Source organism: Panthera onca, chromosome E1 (assembly GCF_046562875.1).
Source record: "Panthera onca isolate mPanOnc1 chromosome E1, mPanOnc1 haplotype 2, whole genome shotgun sequence".
Classification (NCBI taxonomy): domain Eukaryota; kingdom Metazoa; phylum Chordata; class Mammalia; order Carnivora; family Felidae; genus Panthera; species Panthera onca.
Genome location: NC_138352.1, coordinates 34,774,269 through 34,787,240, shown reverse-complemented (window position 1 = coordinate 34,787,240; position 12,972 = coordinate 34,774,269). Strand labels below are relative to the sequence as shown.

The following is a 12,972-nucleotide window of genomic DNA, read 5'->3' as shown; positions in this document are numbered from 1 at the left end:
ATTTCACCGCCGCAAGGCTGGCGTCCAGGCCACGCCCCCAAGAGGCGTCCCCCGGGAGCTCAAGACAGAGGGGGCTGCCGCGGCAAGATGGCCTCTCGCTTTATCCTGGAGGGATAAGGCAAGAAGGGGCAGTGATGAGCTCAGCGCCGCCTTTGTTTTATCGTCGCTCCATTCCCAAAACCCAAAACAGCCCTGCAAATAGTAGGCACTCAATAAATGCTTATTGCTGAAATAAAATGGATGAATGGATGAATACATGAATAAACACAAGACTTCCAGGGAAGCTTTAAACATGTGTGCGGGGGAGTGGTCTGAGGCTAGCAGTCTAGGAAATTCCGGGGAGGTGGGGGCAGCCCCAGATCACTACCCTCACTACCACCTGCGCTTCGGGCTTGGCAGTCCCCTAGGCCCTGCCTTAGCACACCCAAAGGTTTGCTCAGAGCCTGGTGACACCACACCATCTCAAGGGCACAGAGCCCAAGTGGTGACGTCTGGGCTTGTCCTCTCTGCTAAGACTAGGAGTCTGTCCCCTCAGAGTCAGATCCTGGCTGCCTGCAGGGACCACTCCAGTAGGTCTGCTGCTCCGGGAGCACTCTGGGCTGCGGGGGATTTCCTCTTGGCCCCTGGGGATTTCCAAACTGCCTCTGCTTTGCCAAGCTCCCACAAGGCCAAGGGCCACCCTTGACGAAATCCTCCATACCCTGCCCAAATCCCACCCAGACTTGGTTAACTTCTGAGTCTACCAAATGTACCACACACACAATATACCCGTCCCCACCCCCTCTGGCAGACATGAGAGAATAAGCATAATGAACTATTGTTCTCTTTTTCACATAACTGACAAGTCTTCTCTATTTCCACAGAAGAAAAAAAGGAAAGCCAGCTTAAGGGTCAGCCGCACGGATTTAAATAAAACATCGGTAAGATCTTCCTGGGTGTGAGAGTTGGAAACCTATGGTGCTTATTCTCAAAGTCAGGGCGACTGCTTTCAAGAAGCATCCAGTCCTCCAAACACTAGACACTCAATACGTGTTTGAGGATCTGTGTGTTCACCTCTGGAGGCCCTAATTGGGCCTGTTTCTAGAGTCCTTTAAAGTAGAAATAAAGTTCGAACTCACTCTCCATAGAAGTAGGAAGAAAGAAGCAAAAGCTTCTGCTTTTCCTACCAACCCACCACCTCCACAGTAACAGCCTTGGCCAAATCCACTGGGGCATGTGAGCACCTGTGTGTTACAAAGCTGGGCAGAAAACATGCTTGGCAAGGTGGGGAAGCACTGCCCCAGTTGCTTCCCCACGGAAGCAACGGAAGCCCGTGCAACAGCCACGGACCTGTTGGCCCGAGGGCATCAGGATTCCAGAGTTGGTGAAGTGTAGAAATTGCCAGAGTGGACAAGCCTTCCTTCGTGAGAGGAAGGGAAAAGGCCAGCATCCCCCGGCCTCATCAGGGGAACTGCAAGACGAGAGAAGCCTTCAAGAGCCCGCCACCATTTTTTTCTGAGAGCTATCTGGAGCTGCACTGCTTGGTGTGGTAGGCACGAGCCACGTGTGGCTACCTACATTTAAGTTAAATCGAAACAACAGGAGGGACGCCTCAGTGGCTCAGTCGGTTAAGCGCCCGACTTCGGTTCAGGTCGTGATCTCACGGCTTGTGAGCTGGAGCCCCGCGTCGGGCTCTGTGCTGACGGCTTGGAACCTGCTTCCAATTCTGTGTCTCCCTCTCTCTCTGCCCCTCCCCTGCTCATGCTCTGTGTGTCTCTCTCTCAAAAGTAAATAAACATCAAAAAGAATTTTTTTTAAGTAAAAAAAAAAAAAAAAGAAAGAAACAATGGGAATACTTTTGATTAAATGAAAACCAAAAAAAAATTTTTTTTTAAGATTCAGTTTCTCAGTCATGCCAGCCACATTTCAAGCGCTCAAGAGCCACATATGGATAATGTCTACCAAGTTGGAAAGCACAGACTATTGAACATTTCCATGCTGGCAGAGTGTCCTATTGGACAGGTCCGATCTAGAGAATCCCCTTTCAGCATGTCCTGGTCTTCCTTGCCAAAGACTCCTTCAGGTGTTGCCCCCGACCACCTGCTGTTCTCTCCCGCCCCTGCCCCAGAATCTGCTTAGACTCCTGTCCCCATGTGCCTTGCCTTGACCCCTAGGCCTCAGAAGAAATGGGGGAGGGGGAGACAATTTAGCCACAACTTAACAACCAGCCAGGGAGCAGAAGCCAGATGCAGAGGGGCTGAAAAGGCAAAGCTGAATGGAAGCCAGCCCCCACTCCAAGGCATCCCAGGCCTGGGAGAAAGCCCCTTAGTGCCGCACAATCGTTCCTTGTTTCTGCAGAGTCTCTGGACCATGCATGGGTAAGACATCTGGAATGTAGTGGCCTGAGGGCTTCCCCACACGACCCGCTGCCGGACTCATCTGATGTTAGTGCTCCAGAGAGAGATGTCCCAGCAAGACCCTGAACTTTCAAGGGCAAATGAGGCCAATAAAACCTTGTCCTGAGCAGCATGCCGGGAGTTCTGCCCATGGGGCAACAGGGAACGTAACCGGGCACCTCCCTGCGTCACTCGCTGAAAGAACCGAATGAGGAAGCGGGGGAGGAGGACATGGTAGAGAAAGGAGCTCAGGGCTCGCTTGCCAGGCTAGAGTGGCTCCAACAGGAACAAGGGAACAGGACACGGATCTGACAGCAATCACATTCTATCACAGGCACTTCATATGAAAGGTTTTGCCACAGTAGTTAGAAAGTCCAAGTGCGAGTGTCTGGGCAGGCTCATATGTGTGATGAGGAGCAGAGAACAGACCCAGGAACTGGTAGGTTGGGACTGCCTCTCTTTTCCGTGCCTCCATTCTGTCCTCAGTTCTTGCTTAGCTCTGATCCAGAAGCAAGGCAGGCGTGAAGAAGCAAAATGAGGTGTAGAGAGACCACAAAAAAGTAGAGTCTGGTGGTTCAACTGGAAAACAAATCGGTAGGAAGAAGCCTGGTATTCCAAAGTTGTTGGCGTCCGCCAAGAATTTGACTGGAGGCAGTCATGGAGAAAGGGAAAGTGGCACAATTTTAAAGATGCATCAAACTACAGACTAGTTTGGAAGCCCAGGGGAAAGCCCCAGGACATGCTCTGTGGCTGCCTCGTGGCCCTGAGTAAACCTGTGGACAAATCTGGGCCCTATTTCCCTATCTTCACCTGGAGGGTAAAAGCGCCATTCTGGGGACAAGAGTAAAGCTCCCTGCCCCCCCTTCCCCAGCAGGGCTGAGTCATTAACAGGCATGTGGCATTCCTGTGGGCAGATGGCCCATCAAACTCCCAGGCACCAAGTACCTCCCAGCACTTTAGAGACAGATTAATGATGATGACAACGCTATTCTAAGTGATTTGCATGTATTGATTCATTTACTCCTCAAAGCAATCTTACCAGGAAATTGCTATTACCATTCTTATTTTACAGATAAGGAAAGTGAGGCACAGAGAAATTAAATCATTTGCCGAAGATCACACGGCTAGTAAGTAGCAGAGTCAGGATTCGAACCCAGGAGTCCAGCTCCAGAGTCCATGTTGTACCCAATACACACCAACGTATTAACAATACATACATAATCATCTGCAACTTCTGATTTGTGGGCCCTTCTGCCTATGCCTCCCGCCTCTTCTTTCCCCTCCCCAAATTTGCTGAAAACAGTCCCTGCAACCAAAACCAGCCCTTCAATCCAACTTCCTATTTGCCAAGCATCTGTTTCTATAGCAACAACAAGATACGCAGTTTTTGGATTTTGAAGAGAATGAGTAGGGAGGGAGAACAGGGGACGCTTGATAGAACGGGTTCCTCTTTCAGAGGCACAGAGGAGAGACCTGAAAACCAGCGTGCTAAGAAAGACACAAGGGCTGGGAGGGGAACCCAGGGCCCTGACAGAAGCCAGAAAACTCTGCCTTCCCCTGCCCCAGAGACCAAGTCCTCTGGTCTGGACAGAGAAGGTGAAGGCAGGTTACAAGGCCTGGAGGCTGACGGTAGAAATGCTTTGGAAGAGTCTGAAAGAAAAAGATACCTGGACTGAACTTTACAGTGTGTGTGAGCGAGTGTGTGTGCGTGCGTGCGTGTGTATCCCAAGCCATTTCCCAACGAGGTGTTCTGTCACAAAGCCTGGTTCTGCTCCACAGGTCAAGGCCAAGTAGCGATGGGTGGTGGCGAGGAACAATAAAGAAGGGCTGGAAGAGGAGCAACAGACAGGCATCCGCGTGCCTGTGTGGGGCGGTTCACCTCCCACCAGCAAGGGTGAGACTATTTGGGGTGGGGTGGTCAGGCTGGTGCCCTTCACCTTCGCCACACCTAGGCCTCATTCCAGCCTGTCACCCTCAACCTCATCTAAATATGAAACACCTGTCATTGTCCAGAAATCCTGAGGCCAGAATCAGGATCATTGCGGGCTTCTTTGCCAGGCAAAGCCAAGTGCTAAGGGGAACAGGAATGTTGCCGGTCACTTGATTCTAGGAAGACAGCCCATGACAGGGCCACAGGCTTCTCAGGAGGGAGGCCCAGTTTCCCTTTGGCCTCTATTGAACTTGATGCATGGCCAAGTGATTAGGGACTCGACCTTACCCTGTGCTTGTGTTCTTTAGGTAATCTAGGCCACCCGCAGGGGAGGATCCGAGGCTGTGCCAGGCCCAGCACAGGCTGCGTCCCCAGTGCCCGCAGTGCCAGGCGCACCGGCTTCCACAGCCTGGATAGCTCCAAGGAGGCCAAGCTAGGAGATGCCAGCCACTCAGGCAGGAAACCTTCTGCTGTTCTGCTGCCGGCTTCTGCAATCAATCCCACAACCAGGCCGGTCCACATATCTTCGAGAAGGCAGGGGCCAGGAGAGGCGGGAGGCAGGCTCCCGGCAGGGAGAACCGGCAGGGAGAACCAGCAGGGAGACAGTATCAGATTCTTCTCCTCACCCTGGCCCTGGAATCTCCAGATACCTTCCCCATGATGCGATGGGGCTGGCCATGAAACTGGGTGTCACAGAGAGTCATGACCGTATCATCCTGCCTGACAGTGCTCTCACTGCTTGGCCACTAGCCCATGCCACCCCGGGCTGAGATCTATCTTTTTGCAGATGTCTTCTGTTCTAGAGAAAGCACAGGCTTCCTGATCACAGGGATGACATCTTCAGGCTTTTTCTTCTACAGAACCAAGCCCACAGGGTGACACGGAGCAGGTGCCCTTCAAGGCTTCCTGCCATCCCACCGTGATTGTGTCAAGGCTCCAAGGCCATTTGCATCTGGCCTTCCTACAGCCCAGAGCCATGTACCCTCACCCCCCCAGCCCTCTTCTGCCCAGAGCCAGGGGCGGCCTCAGTCTTACTGCCAGGAAAAAGAGCCCGGGAGGTGCCCTGTGAGAAATCTCCCCTCCCTGTGGGTACCCTGCGCGCCATAGGGCCTGGCGGTGAGAGTAGCTGGGGAGGGAGAGAGGAAGTGAGTCAGCTCCTTGCAGAAATGGGAGTGGAAGGGAGGGGCCGGTAGAACTGAGATCAGAGGGCAAGGGGCACAGAGGCCGGAAGGGTCGCTAAGAGAGGGAACCAGGTCCTGGAGGCATTATGGGGCCCAGAGAAAGGGGGACAGATGAGGGTGACAAAGCCAGCAGTGTTACCTCCTACCAAGGCTGGTAGGTCCCCACAGGCCAGAGAACCTGGGTTTGGCAGCCCACGGCCCCACCTGAAGATGGAATCCAAGGCGGCTCCCCTTCCTGACTCACCGGCTGGAGGAAGTGAGGCTTGTGGGATATGGCCAGCCACGTTCTCTCCTCACTGAGGGGGAGTTTCTGGTCCCCAAGGCCTCCCACTGCTTCTCCTGAGCTCCACAGCTCCAGAAGCCCAGGTTCCGCCGGACCCATAGGAGAGACAGATGTTTGCATTTCCCATGGAGGATGGGAATGAGGCCCAGGCCCCAACAGGGGAGCCGTTGGGGTGCCCCAGCACGCACCCTGGCCCTCTGTGGCAGCCCCTGCCCATGCGGAGCTGTCCCCAGGCTCCAGCTGGAATCTGTTGCTCTGACTGGGAAAAATCCTTGCTGTGAAAATTCCCAGCCTGCTGACATTCCAGCACGCAGGCAGCGCAGGGCAAGCAGCAGTAGGAAAGAGGAAGCCTTGATACCTGCTGGGCCACATCCTACCTCCTCAGAGACCTGCAGCCAGTAAGACAAGCACATTTCTCCAAGGTCCCCTGGGCTGGGCACTGAGTGACTCCGTACGCCCCCAAATCTGCTTCTCACCCAAGCCTGGTGCCTTCCCAAAGATACCAGTGCGGGGCCAGGAGACAGGCCGTCCCGTGACCCTCCTCCCAGAGCCCCTTCCCTAGGCTCCTGCTCCTGGCCGCCCAGAGCCCATCTCTCCTCCATTCCTGCGGGAGATGCTGAGACGCCCACAAGAAACTGAGTCGGGAGTAAAGGTAGCGGGTAGAACATGGTGACGTACTGCAGACGCAACACCAACGCTAGTTGGGGGAAGGGTTCTAGAAACCAAAACTGCGGTAAATGCAGAGAGAATGGGAAACCACTTCCTGGCCAGACAACCATCTTCTTTCCTTCAGCAAATATCCAACAAATATCACTGAAGGTCTCCAGCACTGGAGACATAAGATAACCCATTAATCGCAATCTTGGTGAATGTTATGAAGGAGAAGGATGCGGTGGTGCCAGGGTGCGGACGTGACATCTGAGAAGGTCAAGGAAGGCTCCCCTAAGGAAGCGACATTCAAACTGGGGCCGATGTGTATGAGGGCGTGAGGGTGGGCAAGGAAAAGTCTTATCGACATAAGGAACAGCAGGACTCAATGGAAGAAGCCAAGCTGCACACCCACTACCCGCTAGGCCTTCTGCCAGGCCATGCTCCTCGCCTCCCCCCACCCCCCCACAGTGCACACCAGGAAACAACAGCGTGCAGCCCGTATGCGACAGAAGAGGACCTGTTCTTGGTCAGAGGTGACACTCTGGGGACCCTGCCATCCCGAGTATCGCAGAGGTCAGTACTAGCATCAGTAAGGGCCAAACAGGCGAGGGGCACCATCCCTATCCCCCAGGGTCTAACAGGGGAGATGCGTAAGGGGCAAAGGGTGCCCCTGCCCCTCCTCCAAGGGACCACAGCCAAATACTGCTGGGACAGATGCAGCCGCGCTTTCTAGTACCTCTCCCAGCTCCCACCAGATTAAATCCCACCTGCTGCCACTCGGGCTCTCTTCCTCAGGCTAATCCTCTGCAGAGACAGAGGGACAGTCACCCCCTCCTGCAGCTCACCATCCACAGAGCGAGAGCAAGAATGGCCAGTCGCTCTTCACTTCCCCTTCCCTTCTGGAGGAGACGTCTACAGGGGCCGCAGGAATCAGAAGGACGCAGGCCTGGGCCGGGCAATGGATTTATATCCAGATGCTGCGTTCCTCTGCCCCGGACAGCACACCAGTGAGGTGCAAGGAGCTGATGCCCTAAGTTCAACTCCTCACAAGTCAACAGCCTTGGAACCTTAGGCAATGTACTTATCCTTAACCTCTGCGTAATCGGGTATCCTCATGTATGAAATAAAGATTATCATAACATCTATCTCAAAGGGGTGTTGGGAACGTTAAATGAGTTAATATATGTAAAGCAGCTAGAACAGTCCTAACGCCAGCCACGACCCTCATCCTGGCTATTCTCTCTCATGCTCTCCCCTCAAGGCATTTCTGCTCAGCAGAACCTTTACCAGATCAACTAGATGCCACTCAGGGAGCATGCATGCGCTCCCTGGGCGCCGTCCTGGGAGCCACCCAGGACGCAGGACAAACACCCTACACTCCTCCCTATGCCAGAGACTGCAAAGCGGCCGGGCTGCGAGTGCCAGGGAAGCATGTCACTTCCCGATTCTGAGAAACCGATGGCGGGAGACGAAGGCAGCCAGAGTGGTGACCCAGGTCTGAGGAAACAGTTTCCCAACCAAACGGGAGCCAACAACTGAAAAAAAAAAAAAAGCTTTGCTGACACTGTCCCCTGTATTTAACAGAACAGAAGCTGCTGCCAAACACCACGAGGGGACTCTGGGCTTGGCTACCCACCGACCCCCCCCCACCCCAAAGTGCACAGTGGGAGGGGGGCAGCCAGGAAGATTCCACGCCTTCGCAGCGCCTGCCTGGCACGGCGGGCGCCCCCAGCGCTGCTGGCCGCCTGGCGCAGCGTACCCACTGCCCCAGACTGACAATGGAGGCGCCAGGCAGCCCCCTCCCTGGCTGGGTCCCCGGCCCCCACCCCCACCGACGCTGCTCTCCACCTCGGGCCACAGTGAGGAGAACCCAGCGGCTGAGCGTGGCGGGGTGGCGGGAGCGCTGCTGGCAGGCGGACCGCGTGCTTGTGGTTTCTGGGAAACGCTGTAGAGATCTGCAGCATTTTTAAAATACTTGTGTTCCCACCCGCCACACACCCCTCTTCACCCCACTCCTCACCCACCCCTAGTCTGGGTGTTTGCGTATCTGGTATTTTCCAGAACCATTTCAATGTAAATAAGAGATGAGAAGGGAGCTGCGGACAGGGTGGCCAGGGGTACCAGTGGGGGGGGGGGGGCGGGCACAGGGGCTCTGGCCAGGGCCAGAAGGGACTGGTGCAGACCACCTCAAGTCAAGGCCCTGCCCCCCCTGCCCCACCCCCCCCCCCAGGGCTCCAAGCGGTGCCTGCGAAAACAACAGATGACCATGACATGTGCCCACACCCAGTTCAATGTGGCCTGGGCACTGTGCCCACCACCCACAGGCTGGGTGGCCAGGGCACTCTGGGGCTGCAGTCTGTCTAGCAGCTCACGGAGAAGAGGGCAGAACGTGCCTCTGAGGACAGAGAAGGGAGACCTAGCGGAATGGAAATGACCTAGTCCACCACCCGGTGCTGCTGGTCCCATGCGCCCCACTAATCCAGGATAGGTAACCCCCCAAATGCTCCTAAAGACCTTTCACTCATGAGTTCACATGCCCTGGACACCTTCCCACTGGCCACCTCATTGTCAAAAGAACTCAGTCTGAGTTCTACTCTGAGGCCTCCAGCCAGAGCTCTCACATGGTGAGACTCCGATGTCAGAAGTACCTGAAGCTTTGGCACCAAATGAAATAAGAGTTTTCTGTTTAAAACGAACCAGCAAAAAACAAAAACATCTCTGGGGATCATTTGGAGTAACATTAGGGAGAGAGCAATTCTAGAACACTGAGCCCGGGCAGCACCCAGCACCTCCACCACCAGAAGCCTCTGGGAAAGCCCATTGCTCAGAAGCTGGCCTGGCAGACCTGGAACAGCAGACTTTTCAGTCTCTCCTTGAAATCCTGCAATCCCCACTCCTGCGGGTACCGCCCCCCACCCCCCACCCCCGCTGCCACCACCCAACCAGGGTCCTGGAGACAAGGTTGGTGAGGGTCATATAGCTTTTGCCCAGGGGTCTAGGGCTTCCTGGCAAAGGGGCCCCTGCCCTTCTCCCAGATGTGGGCAACCCCAACCAGCCAGTCTCCTGCCAGGCCACCGATGTCCCATGTGCAGGCCTGAGCACCCAGCATCCCAGCGCTTCCTGCAGCTGGTTGTCTTTGAGGACAGGGCCACAGGGACAGAGTCTGGACAAAAGCGTCATGAGTTCCCGTTGGAAAGAAAACCTTACCAGGAGCACAGATGGGAAAGCACTAGGATGGGTTAATTAAGGAAACTGCAAAATTACCTTCCCTGGATGGCTTTGGAGCTTGGACAGAGGGAAAGGTACCAATCTTCCTAAGCGTTCACTATCTGCTGAAGTCCACAAATGTGGTTTACACAACTCTACGTAAGCAGGTGGTTTACACAGACATGACAACCTTTTTAAGGAACCTCACAGCCCTATAGTCTTTGAGTACAAACCCCACCGTCCAAAGCGACCAGAAACTGAATCACAGATCTCCGGTAAATGCCTGAGAGCTACATAGAGCCCAGGGAGGTAGACCTGACTGGGAAGGGGTGGGAGCCTTCTTTTACATCCACACCTCTCCCCTCCCACCACATCTTCGAAGCTCAGGGAAGTAGTGCTTTCTGGGTAGGGGTCCCCTGCAGGCTAGCCCCTTGGTGGTGGGGGGAGGGGGGGGGCAACCACATTAGCCAGGGTTCAGCCAGCTGGGCTTTTCTGAGCTTAGCAGAAACATCCTACACTCCTGCTCCCTGCGATGGGCCCACAAGGATACAAACAGAAGGGGCTGGCTCTCCTCTCTCCCAGGCTCTCTTCCTTCTCAGTGGGCCCTTGACTTTCCCACTCAGATTCATGGAAGAGGAGAAAGGAATGTTGATCCAACTGGGATTTTAAGATCCTCATTTGTACCAACACCAGACTCAGGGAACGCTTCGCCTTTAGACAATTTAAGAGTAACTGATCCCAAACCAGATGGCCCAAAACACTTTCCCTGAGAAGCCAAGGAAAGAACTTAGCATCTTCCTCCAAAGATGCATCCCACTCGACCCCTCTTCTCCTCCATCCCCCACACTGGTCGGTCACCAAGACTACACAGTCCCTCAGTTGCTCACGTCTGATCTCTCTCTCCATCGCCCCTGCTTCTCCCCAAGCTCAGGCCTCCATTCATTCTACTAAGATGACGACAGGGCCTTTGCTGTTTTCCCCATGGCTGCCCTTGCTACACCCAGAAGCATTCTTCATGAGCGGCCAGAGAGATTTTCTAAGATCTGTTCCTATCACTCCCTGAGTGAGCTGCTTCTTGTCCTCTGGTTGAAGTTCACATTCCTTAGGCTGGCTCACAAGGGCCTTCGTGACCTGTCCCCTGCTTGCCTCCTCTGCCACTTCTCTCAATACTCATTCCCCCATGCAATGTCCCCCCAGCCTTATCCCCCAAATGCGTCATTCTCTCTCCAGCCTCAAGGTCTTGGCACGTGTCTCTTACGGCCTTCCACTTCCACCTGCCTCTCCGGCATCCATCTCCCACCTGGATGTCAGCTTTCCCGGTGATCACTCCCAAGACTGTACTTAAAGTCCCTCTTCTGTGCAGGGCTCCCTAGGGCCCCGTACTGGCCCCTGATGGGGGGCCTCTCAAATGGCATTGTCATCTGTTACTTGACCATCTCTCCCACCAGACTATGAGTTCCTTAGGGCTGGGACTATGTGCTGTCACCACTGGATCCCAGGATCTGGCCCACAGTTGGTGCTCAACAAATGTTTATTTAATAGGTGAGTGGAAGAATGGAGGGCGGAAAAGAACTGCTCCTCCCAGGCCTGCTGAGTGATTTCCATCAGGCCCCATGTCTATCCCAGTACAGTGGCTCACCCCTACTCCCAGTGGAACCTTGCTAGCAGCTACAGGGACACATGGAGGTGTGAGCCAAGCACTCCGGACACACATCATGTGAGAAGGAAACCCGAGGGGCTGTCTCTCCCTGGGGCCTTCTGAACAGGCCACGGAGAGGAGCCATGAGGCCTGGTCTCCATCTGTGTAGCAGAAAGAGAACAGATGGCCGGCCAGCTCCCTCAGAGTTCCCTGGGGACAGGCGGTGTGGACACAGTTGATGGATGACCTGACGGGCAGGGTGGCCGCCAGGAGCTGTGTCCTCGTGGGGCCAGAGTTGTCAGGGTGCCCCGCCTGGGAGCCCAGAGGAAATGGGAAGACTCTTCTTGGCATGGAAGTGAGCTTAGAACTGCTGCCAAGGAAAGGAGCCGGAGCCGGAGTGGGAGTGGGAGGAAGACGAGGAGATGGAGGATGATAACTGCAGCCACTACAGACCCACTCCAGGCCTGTCCCAGGAAGCCAGGATGCTGGGCTCACTCTGCTCCTCTCTGCTGGGGCAGGAGTCCCTGCCACCTGCCAGGCAGGGGAAGCTGGGGGCAGGGGAGCTTCCTCAGCTCTAGGCTTCTCGCTGTTCTCTCAGATGGCTCTTGGGAGACTCGTGAGGGTAGCATGCTCTGTGGAAGTCCTCTGGGCACTTCTGCCCTTGCCCCACGGGGGCCAGAGCAAGCCAGGGTCTCGGGGATACCAGCGGTAGTGTGGAATGTACCAGGGTCTCCAAAGCTAAACCATCCACTTCCCCAGGAATGGGGGGAGCAGCAGCTAGCTGGGAAGGGAGAGTAGCCTAGAAATACGAGATGCCAAGAGGATCCCTAGGCTATAAAGAGAAGACTAAACAGCATCTGGGATGCCAGGCCCAGGGCCCCACAAAGGCCTGTGCTGTGGTTCAGCAGGGAGCTGGCAACAGTCCCCTAGGGGACTCGTTCTTTAAGAAGAAAATTCCATCTGTTAAAAGCAATGTTAGCCTGGGAGAAAGTAGACAGGCATGGCAACATAGTATGGGCTTTGGTTCTAAGATAAAGACCACTCCCTTTACACTGTGGTTCCCTGAGCTCAGTCTAGTCTGGTGGCTAACACACAGTAGGTGCTCGCTGTGAGTTTCCGGAATAAACAAGGCCAGGTCCTTCCGCGGATCCCACAACAGCCTCCCTCCCATGCACTACCCCTTCCTGACTAGCAAAACTGCCTGACCTCCACCAGGCCCTGAGTAAAGGAAGGTCCGGAACCCAGTTCCAGGGCTTCCTGCCAGACTCTGACCCTGCAGCTCCCAGGCCCCCCAGGCCATCTGAGCATCCACTTCCCCTCCCTGAGAGAAAGCTAGGACCAGGACTCTGCCTGCTTCCTTTGCATTTCCTCCCACTTCCGACTTGGACACATCTGGTTGGTCACTTAGTGCCGAAAGAGGTCCCGGCCAGCCTGTGTACTGGTCAGGCTGCAGGCGCCAGAGCTGGGCAGTCCGAAAACCTGACAGCTGGGAGGCAGGGATGGCCAGAGGCCAGCTTGTCCTCATGTGCTGTCTCTAAGTGGAACATTCCAAACTGATAGGTAGCCACGCTATAGGTGGAGTCAAAAGACCCCTGGGCTTAGAGATCGCTGTCCCCCTGGAGACCCGTTCATACATATAATCTAAATCTCTTCTACTCCTATGTCACCCCTTCCACTGCTGTTTTGAGTGGGGTCTCACGGACAGT

At 55.0% G+C, this 12,972-nt stretch overlaps 1 protein-coding gene across 19 annotated transcripts in view; it reads right to left on the bottom strand.

The window, feature by feature from the left end:
• Positions 1-12,972, bottom strand: part of MYO18A (myosin XVIIIA) — a 102,875-nt gene that overhangs the window by 75,107 nt on the left and 14,796 nt on the right. The window lies entirely within an intron of this gene.